The sequence below is a fragment of the Neopelma chrysocephalum genome, unplaced genomic scaffold, assembly GCF_003984885.1.
Source record: "Neopelma chrysocephalum unplaced genomic scaffold, ASM398488v2 Primary Assembly neopelma1_347, whole genome shotgun sequence".
NCBI lineage: Eukaryota > Metazoa > Chordata > Aves > Passeriformes > Pipridae > Neopelma > Neopelma chrysocephalum.
Window position 1 is genome coordinate 2,844,910 of NW_020898011.1, and position 10,989 is coordinate 2,855,898.

Consider the following 10,989-nt stretch of genomic DNA (forward strand, 5'->3'; position numbering starts at 1 on the left):
CAGGGAATGAAAAGGACCCACTTGAGCTCAGCCTTCTCTGACCAATATAGTTTGCTGCTGGTTCATCTGTCCCTCAGCTATGCAGATAGAGCACAAAAATGTTCTGTTTCCCTTTTTATTCCATGCTTTATGAAGGGTTCCTATGAGCTCCATGTAGTACCAAAACATCCTTGCCATTACTGCCATATCTGAATAATGACTTTGTCTAGTAGAGAAATTAATTTCTTCTCAGCTCCTCTAAAGAGACTTACTGAAAGAAAGACTTTGGATGACTTGCTCATTAAATGAGGGCTTACTCCTTCAAATGTATTGAGTTGGGCTCTTAACTTGTCCTAAAACAGAGATCTAATTAAAGAAACACAAGCATTCACTGGCACAGGTTGCCCAGAGAAGCTGTGGCTGCCCCATCCCTGGAAGTGTCCAAGGCCAGGTTGGACAGGGCGTGGAGCAACCTGGGCTGGTGGAAGGTGTCCCAGCCCATGGCAGGGGGTGGAATGGGGTGATGTTTAAGGTCCTTTCCACCTCAAACCATTCTGTGGCTCATGAACTTGCTAGACAATTTTTGTCATGTTTTATTTACACTTGATTGGAGAAGTTAAGATTCAGATAATTTGAGATCTTGGATATGCACAGAAGTGTCCCTACCATGAGTTCACTGGCAAAATGCTGTAAGTTTTCAGACCAGATCTCTGTCCAATTTCCTCTAGATAAAATTCCTTCCATCACAAGAGCTAATTGATAAGGCTGGAATTAGTTGCCTGGAGAAATTGCCTTCTTGGGGTAGAAGTAATCTTTACACACAGCACTGCAGCTTCTTGTTTCTATCTGAAAAGTTTGGCTCTTCAGTTTGATCACTGTAGAACATTCTGCTTTACATAAATTGGAAAATGAATGTATAAGAAATGTAATTTTGACACTGAGGCTTCAAGAGGTACATGCAAAATACCCCTAAATTAATGCAAACTTACTGGAGCTGCCTTTAGATAAACTCTTCTCATTGGATGTTTACTTTCAAATTGCACATCTGACCAGCAGGGTATCTGGATACCTAAAACCATTTTTTTTTTAAAATTACAGATATAGCAATACAAACTTGGCACATAATGCAATGAGAGTGTCAGCAACTTCAGAAGTCTAAAAGCATCCAGTGGATGAAGCATCCTGTTCTCTGCCAGCAGCAATAAAGAAACTCCAGCGAGGACTTTTGGGAGTTTAAAGAGGCATCCAAAGTGATTTAGCCACGACTGTAATTGTCACAATATTGACAGGCTTTTTGGTATGTGGTTTTCTTGTCTTTTTTTTTTTTTTAATATAACATGGCATGCAAACTGAGATCAGGGGACATTAATAACAGAGTGTATTTGCAAAAGTGAATGGTTAAGGTTATAAACCAGACATATAACTTGAAGGTGTTGTCCTTATTTTATCTCCTGCTGAACAATTTATTTATGCTAAAGTATTCAAAACTATGAGGATGTGGAGAGGGAGCAAGCATGTTTTAATGCAGAAGGGGAATGATTATCTCCTGTTAACTCTAAGTCACTCCTGATCATACTGTAAGTTATTTATTGGAGGATAAAACATGTTATTTTTCCTATTCTTTCCCATCAGTATTATTGGAGTGGCTATAGGTCACTTGTTTTGTGCTTTAGGTATCTAAGACAAAACTAATTTTTGCTGGATTTTTAATTCCTCCCTCGAGTTTGACGAGGTGTGTGGACACTTTGCTTGCAGATAAAGCTGACACTCACTAGTGCAGCCAGAACTGCAGTGTTCACTCTTTCCTGAGAGATTTTGTGGGAATGAAACTTGGGGGATGTGACTGGAGAGATATCTGACTGGTTCATTTCAATGGGCAGTTTCTGAAACTCCTCCATGAAGAGGTTCCCTCTCCCTTCCAGCTCCATGTGGAGCAGGACCTGGGTGCAGAGCTGTGGAACAGGAATGTCTCTGGGGACAGGAGCACCATCAGCTTTAGCAGGATGTAGCACAGATCTAAGTCACCTTTCTGGGCCCACCTCCCTGCTGATGCAAACACTGCTCAAGCCAAAGTTGTCCCAAGGAGGAGAACGTCCATAACAAACATAAACAAATCACTTTGAGCAGCTGGCAAGTAATTCTGGAGGGGTTTTTTGCTGGTTTAATCACCTTCCAAATTCTGTATTATGATGTTGTCCTTTCTGGACAACAGCAGGAGTGTCTCATTGGTTTGGGAACGTGAAAAGGACACAGGTTAAAAATGTGACGCAGACTGGACCTGGTGAATATTTGCCAAAATATTCTGTGAATATTTGCTTGAATTTTTTTGAACTGAATTCACTTTGGCTTTGTTTTCACTTTTCTGGACCTCATACACCGAGAGTGTTGCAGTCTTGTCAACCCTGACCACGTATAAAAGCAACCTTGGAAATAGTTTGCTTCAGCAGGAGTTAGGTTTTGTATTTGACATTTTTGTATCGCAGATACTTGCCCAACTCTCCAAAAAGAAGGGAGAAAAAAAGTGAGTGCAGCACTTCAGTCTGATCACAACAGTGGTAATGAGGAAGGGAATAGTGCTGCCTCAAGCATAGCAGAAGCTTAATTTGGGGAGGGAAGTCATAGGAAATGTATTTTTTTCCTGCCCTTTGCTGAAGGTTGGATTTCATCCAGGGAGTGGTCACACCTATACTGAAATCAGTGTGTGATACCAAGGGAGAGGGAGGTATCAGGTGATGGGATGGGAGTGGAAAAGGGCACGTGGGGCTCTCCAACAGGTTGTTTGCTGTCACTGATGAAAGTTTCTGTTATTGTAGATGATGTTTGTGTGCTTGTGTGCAAGCTGTGTTGAGGGTTTGTCCCCCAGGTTGTCTCACATCCATGGTTAATGTGGGTATTGCTCTAAGGGAATGGGACACAGCAACCTGGTAGCAGTGGCTGGAAAATATAACTGGGGAGGCAGTGCCAGGTAAAATGGCTTTAGCACAGAGTACTTAGCAGCTCTGTGAACAATTGATGAAAGAAGGGCAATAATGAAATACAAGAAAAGAAATCCCGTTGTGGTTTCACTATGGAGAGCATCCAAACAGGTTGTAATCTGTTCATGGAGTCTCTGCATTCGAGGAAAAGTTAAACCTGTCAAGCACTTTACTGTCTCAAACGTTCTTTTGAACAATCAAGGGGTTCATTCAACTCCTAAATAAGCTCCTAAACCAACAGATAAACGTGAATATCTAGAATAGCTGACTGTCCTAAGGCCAGAAGCTGAGATTCCCAGTTGCAGTCTGGTAAATCTGTTTTCCTTTATCCTTCTGGAGTAGCCAGAATCCTGAATTGCTAGGTTAGGTTTACCTTTCAGAAGAGAGTGATTTCAACCAAAATATTTTATCACACATATCTCAGCACTAAGCACAAGCCCTCAATTGTGCTCTGCTGAAATTCATGTGAATGCCATCATTGTATTGATCAGTTGACCATCACTGCAGATGTTTGAGGGTTATGGATTCTTTCCTGAGATCATATTAAACCTTAAATTGAGTTTCTGAATTACCAAAGTAAATGAATAAAAGAATATAAATGGATAACCAAGGAAGTTGCATCAATTTACACAGCCCAAGGTTGTGAGCTGTACTTTATTTCGTGCCAGCTCTGTGTTCCTACATCATTAAGTTATTCTTGTGGTGTCTGGTCGTGGCATTTGATTACACAATAATTTTGTCATAAAAAAAAAGAAGCTGTCTTCTAATACAAATCTATATTTAGAGTTCAGGATTTTTATGTGCTGTGAGGACATCAAGTAAGAAGCAAACCTTTTTTCATGATTTTGAACATACTCTTGAGCATAATGGATTTAAAAATCCGCTCTAACCTTTTGCTGTTGGCACACAGCATGTGTCTGACCTCCTGACCTCACAGCTGTACTCAGGGAATTGTATACTTCAATGATTTCTCTTCATACAAACCTGTGTTTGGTTAATTTTAAAAATAATTATTCTGAGTTTTCTGAGAGTCAGAGCCGCAGCATGTTCCAGCCTACAAAAGACAGCTACTAAAAGCACTTTAGTTAAAAACCTTATTTTTATCATGATATGAGTGTTATTTACTACTGCCCCTCCTTATCACTGTGAGTATGGTTAAATATGCCACTTTTAACTGCAGTGCTGCTGCTGCTTTTTAAGAGTAATATGCCATGAAATAGAGCTTCAGTAGGGTTTTATACACTGGTGTTGTGTCAAAGGCTTTAAGGCTGAGAGGGTCAGATGAATTATTCTGAAGCACAAGGAGCTTTTTTATGCTGTAGTGAGGCATCAGATCAGCTGGCAGACTTCCCTTTGCAATGAGTGGTGTGCAATCACCTAATTACTGCAAGGGCTCTTTGAGAATCCCATTCTACAGGCATGGGTCTGGATTGTGATTGCACCCACATTTTTGCTTTATGTTTTATAACTTTTATGACTTCACTAATCCAGTTTCTAGCAGACCATGGCAAAATGCTGCACCAGTGCCAGTGGTGTGCAGTGAACAGGGATGTTGGGGTGATAAGGGATGTGTGGAGGGTGTGAAATTAGAAACCTTTAAAAATCATTTTATTTTTGGAGGAAGACTGATATTGTTACATCCTCACTGCCATACTAAAACTACAAATGAAAATGTAATTTCTTCAGAATATTGAACGGAAAGATGTAAATGTGCATAGACAAATGCAAATGTAATCAAAGATCTACTGGTGGACATCTAGAAATAGATATACTTGATTTTAAATTTCATGTTATGGCAGGGCTTCTAACAAGAGCTTTAAACATAGGAAAGTGAGAGCAATATTCTGAGTTTCCCTTTTACCTACGTCTCGATGCCAGTTTCTTTGTGCCTAACATTGCTTTAAATAAAACAGGACAGATATGTGTTTTCAGTGTTAGCCTTTCCATTCCTTTCTGACTTACAGAATGAAACTTACTGTTCCCATCTGTCTTTTCTCTCTCCCAAAAATACCAATGGACCCAGGTCTCAGCCCTTAGGCAGCATCCAAGCAGTTCCTTCTTCCCACGTGGACTCCGCTCACAGCAGTGCACTTGTTCCAGATCTCAATCTATCTCCTCTGCAACATCTTGGTGAGTCCTCTGCCAACCTGATCTGCCAGGTGAACTGTGTGCTTTCCCAATTATCAGGGTGTTCACAGGTTATTTTATGGAGGGGGGGAAATAATCTAAGAAAAAACCAACGACCCCATTCATCTTCAATATTGCCATATGCTTGGCATGCTGCTTCATACAGTTCCTAGTAAAATGAGCCTGTACAAATGGTATGGGCACAAAAATTAGCATTACATAGTCGATAAATCACGCAAGGAATTTGGTATCTGTGTACTTAATCTAAATTTGTTAACACTGGCAAGATAAAGGTCATTTTGACTCCACGCCGACTCTTGAAACTGGGACGCTGTTCAGAAATTTGAGGTTTCTTCATCCAGCTGTGTACATGTGCCTTGTTATCTAATACTTTAATTGCTAACAAAACAGCGAGTAGTGGAGAATATACCGGTCTGTGTCAATATTTAAGCAGGACTTTACTTATGGCTGAAGTTTATTCACCTTGGAGAGAGAAAATTTTTGCCTCACTTCAATAATCGGGCAAAGAAAAAGCAGGGTTTCAACTTGCTCCTGTGGTTTGTACTTACTGTAGGCAAATAGAAAAATATGTGAGCTATTTTTGAAACCTGTGTCCTTCAGGTCCTTTTATTTTCTTTTCTTTTTTTCCCCTTTTTTTTTCTCTCTTTATATTTCAAGAACTGTTGAGACCTCACTAGTGTTTGGGACCTTTCTCCTTTCCCCTTCCCAAATTAAACTCTCTGGCTTGTTTCTGATGAATATCTGCCTGAATTCTTAAAATTCTTTCACAAAGGAGGTTAGCAGTTGTAATTGTCTTTCCTTTCCTTGAAAAGCTGAGCATGGGGATGGGGACTCCTGCAGGAATACATGCAAGGATACCTGAGAAGAGAAAGGATAAGCTGCTGAGGTTTAGGTGCAGCAATAACCACCACTGTCTCTCTCCACCCCGTTCTCAGTGGCTTTTCCCTGAAGTCACTGTCCTTTAAGCTTCTAAGGGCTAAATCTTGCTGTTTTCCTTGTCCAAAAGTCTGATTCTTGCTGTGGAGGAAGTCAAAACAAGGAATGCCATCCTACTCACATAAAACCATAAAACATTTGGAATGAATATTAAGGAGGGGGTTCTAGAGGTGGATATTTTTTAACTCAAACTGGAGTTGCCCACGTGGGACGAGCAGCAATGTGGAGCTGTGAAATCTGCCACGTGCAGAGGCTCAGTTTGGGTGATTTTTCCTGGAATCTGTTCACGTGGCTGAAGGATCTGTTTGTTTTTAATACCTCATGTTCACCAACCTGCGATAACGTTAACAAACCAAGTCCTGAGGGAGTTCTGTACCTTGATCATTCCTTTATGCTTCCTGAAAGCCTCTCCTGAGTAGATCCTGCTTCAAATTTCCCCCTCCACGCTGTGAGTTGAATCCTTGCCTCTACTTTTTGCCATTTCTGTGCTATGTTGGGACTTGAAATAAATATGTAGCAAAATGGAACCCCCAGATCAAGGCAGGGAAGGCACATTCAGTCTTTGTCCTGTGAAATAAGACAATATTGCAACCCAAATGTAGCATAGCTTGTGGCCATACTATACATCATAGAAACTAGGAATCTAGGTACCAGACTGCTGGTTTTAATACAAATCTCATTATTAGTGTAAGACCTGGCTTATGGCCATAAAAGTGGTGGTTTTGTTGGGTGTGGGTTTTTTGTTGTTTTTTTTTTTGGAGGGGTTTTGGTTTCTTTTTTCTCTAAGCAGAGGAAATGTGCAAAGAGCACACACACCACCAGTTAAAGCCGTGTGCAGATAATTGGAGAGAGGAAGAAGAGGCAGAAGAGCTTTGAACAAAGGACCTTTTCTCCAGAGATGTGCACATGTGCCATGCCTTTAAAAACCTCTGCCAGCTCTGACCAGGCTTGTTAGGGGAACACCCTGGAACTTGTCCACGTGTCTCCTGGAGTAGAAGGGGCTCTAACTATCCCTCTGGGAGGAACTGGGGAGGCTCAGAACAGTCATTCAGGGGGTCTAGACTGATGTTTGTGGTGCATGGAAATATAAAGGGAATGTTGGATGAGCTGCATTTAGCAAGCTGACCAGCAGTTCTCAGCCTTTTTCTGTGATGCTCAGCTCTCCACGGGCCTTCAAGGTGAGCTTTGGACATTTTTCTTAGCTGGTTTCAAGCTATGGCAAATCCCAGTGTGGCTTTGGTTTGCCAGCCTGAATTTTCTCCTGCATCCTATCTCTAATCTTGTTTTTTTTCCAGTAACTCAGAGCAATTCTTACTGATAGTCCAATTCCAAAACAATCCCAGAACACTAGATTTAGATATTTAACTGCTTTATAATAACTTTAATTCTCATTCATATAAATATTTTCAGTAGGAATACTTATTGGAAGGACACCATTTTGCAAAGTCACTACACTATGGCATGATGAGGATCTGAACTGTGCAGTGTTGAAGTTAAAACTGACATTATCTACTCTGAGAATAAAAGTTAAATCTGCAGCTCTATATTGCTAAACCTGAATATATCAAACCTCTTGTCTGTCCTTTAATATTTAACCAAGTGTTAGACCAGCTAAAATTTGAGGTAATTTTTATTAAAATTTAAATATTAAAATTTAAATTTAAAATTAAAATATTTTTATTAAAATTCTGGGGTTTGGACCTTTAGAGTTTACATTTAGAAGACTTTTTTTCTGATGGAGGCTGAAGTTCTCATGTGATCATTCTAAAGTATCAATGATAGGTTAAGAAAAAGTACTAGATTCTCCTTAGAATTAGGAGTATGGCAGGTCATCCAAAAGGATTAAATTAGAAAAATTTCCAGAAAGAACCGAGTGTCAAAGAAAGCTTAAAACTCAACCATATTTAAGTGCTGTTTTATAGAGGTGTATTTTCTTTAGGATTTGCTAAATATGATAGCTCCAACATCTTTTATCATGTCAGTGATTTTGGCTTTCTAGGGGAACTGGTGTGTGGTGGCAAGAAAGAGTCTTCCTAGGTGGCCCATGATAAATGTTTGGACAAAAACTCATTTTTGTAGTTGGGAAAAAATTGTTTCCTTCTAATCCCAGTACTTTCCATCTTGCATTGTCCGTGGTACCTTGCTTCTCAAACTCAGGTTTTGTCTCAGCCTAGCAGATCTTTGAAACATAGATTATTAGTAATGTTGTTCCTTCTAACACAGTTAAATCCAGGCTGGTTTAGATTTCCTATGCCATTAATTTTAAATATGCATTTTTGGGTCCTTTCCCCACTTTTGGGTCCTTTCCCCACTTTTGGGTCCTGGCAGGCTGCAAAGAGCCTTGTGTTACACTATGCCAGTTGTTCTCAATCATTCTTGTGACAACATTATCCCTGTATTATGGCCAAAGCAGAGCCTGTGGGGATTATCTGATGCTTAATTATTTGAATTACAAGATATAAAATGTACTATGAGAAATCATGAGGCATGTAATCAAATTATTTGACTGTTTTTGTATTCTCCCCTGCTTTTTTTCTTCTTCATGGTTTGCATTTTTGAACTGTCACTTAAAAAAAAAAGCCAACAAACTGAAACAGGTGATTTATGTTTCTGTGCTGGTTTAGACTATGTAAATAATGTAAATATAAGTCAATTTGTGGGCTTTCATCCTTTCCTGTATTTGAACCCAGGGCAGCACAGTTGCTCTGGACTGTTGAGTTTTCATATCTTGTGCCTGCCAATATATGTGAATTTTTTTAAATCAGTGGCTGATGAATGACTTCCATGACTTTTATGTAATTTCATGTACCTGATGTAACTCAAATATGGATCCAGAGCCCCTAAAACTCTGGAGGTATTACTAGCCAGATGAGTGCTTCAGGGGAAATATTTCTGCAGTAATTTTAGGAATATCTACATCTCTCATTGCTTAAGTTGTCGTCACTAGACAAATGCTACATCATGTGCACTGCTAATGTAGATTTGGGGACAGCTTTGACAGACTATCTTCAGAGGTCAGTCCTGGTGTATCCTCACCTTTACAAGCCACTAGATCATTCAGAGTGGTAATTCTACAACTCTCCAAACTTTTATATTGGGGGAAAAACCAACATGATGAACTCTTATCCTTTCTTTTAGGGCCACTATACTTCCTAGCCAAGTAGCCCCTTAGAGCCATACTACCCTGAATTTCTGTGCTGCCTTAACAAGCAATTATTCAGCTGATGCCAAGTTATTCTACACAACCTCATAGTAAAGTTCTGAATAGTTCTCTATGGTACTTCCTTTTTCCTATAAACCCCCCCCAGATTTGAGTGTGGTCTTCATAGGTGCACAGTCCTTTTCTAAACAATTGCTCTTAATCTCCCCTGTGTGTTACAAGCTGCTCTTACATTGTGTGTTCCAGAAAATGGAATCTAAAACAAATGGTTTCACTTTCAGAGACTATCACTTCAAGCTAAAATCACGCCAAAGTTTGTGTTGCTTTGAGACTTTAATCAGCCACCTTTTGCAGTTAATTGCTATTTTGGCAGGCTAGAGGAGGGAAATGGAGATTTTTAACAATTTCATATCAACACCGACCAAAAAGAATTTGATGAGACAAATAAAAGGCCTTTTTCTAACTCAAAGATGCTCTGCTTGCCAAGTATCAGAAGCTTTTTGCAAACGTCAGAAGTGGGAGAGCTTTTTTGAGAAAAACCTGTTGGACTCCTTTGTAATGAAAGATTTTATGCACAGAAGGTAAATGCATGATATGCTCCCATTTGGAGCACGTCCTGCCTAACACAGCTCATCCAGCCCAGTGGACCAGCTTCTTGGAATGCTTGGAAAAGTAACAAACCTCAGTAAATTTACCCCTATATCTGTATCCCGGGCTGTATTTCCTACAGTAGCTGTGCACCACAGCATCACTGACTTTCACCTCACTAACCTCACAAACACAGCCAAATGCATCGTTATCAGTAAGGTCTGTCCCCTCCAGATTCATCCAGAGGTAGAGCTGTTAATCACGAAAGTGGCTGTTTGTCATTAATATCCACTTTACTTTAAACTTACTTAAGCACTGGAAACCTCAGAAGCTGCTATTCCAGTTGCTTATAATGTGCTCTTTGTTTTCTCTTTGGCTTATCTTTAAGCACAATACAATCTTGAGGAAGTACACCCACTCCCTGATGTTTTCCTCGGGAGCCAGAAATGTGCATTACAGCGTTTTTGGGGGACTGGCAAAGTAAAAGTGAAGTGTGTGCTGTGAAAGGTGCGGGGGGATGGTGGTGGTGGGAGGCAGGAAATTATCCTCAGCTTTCAAGGTTGCAGATCCAGGCTTAAAAACCAGAGTTCTGACACTTTCTGATTTAAAATTGTGCAGCCGGAGTCCGAAAAGCTCAAAGAGCAAACGCAGAACTGCTGGGTTTGATGGATGGCTCTGCAGGGCTGGTACACCTTGTGCTATGAGTACACCCAGCCTTTCAAAAGTTCAGCAGCTAAACTGAAACTAACCATTGTTCAAATACTTTTGGAGTGAGAGAATCTTGTTTACTTTAATGGTTTCCCTTCCTAAGAAGCGGGCAGGTTTTTCCCAGCCTGCGGTGTTTCTTTCCTCGTAGTTATTTCCAAAAGTGACAGTATCCCTGGCTCCTTAGATATTTCATTCTGATTTATTTGCAAATGGTTTTTTAAAAAATAATAATGTATTTTATGTATTTATAAAAACAATACCTTTTTTTCTTAAAAGTACTAGTTTTATTTTAGCTCGTGATAAATCCGTTAATGCAGGAATTTTAACTTTATACGTGGCTGGCTTGGGAGGCTTCCTAGGTAATCCAGATCTAGTATATTTCTATTTCTATTTCTATTTCTATTTCTATTTCTATTTCTATTTCTATTTCTGTTTCTATTTCTATTTCTATTTCTATTTCTATTATTTCTATTTCTATTATTTCTATTTCTATTA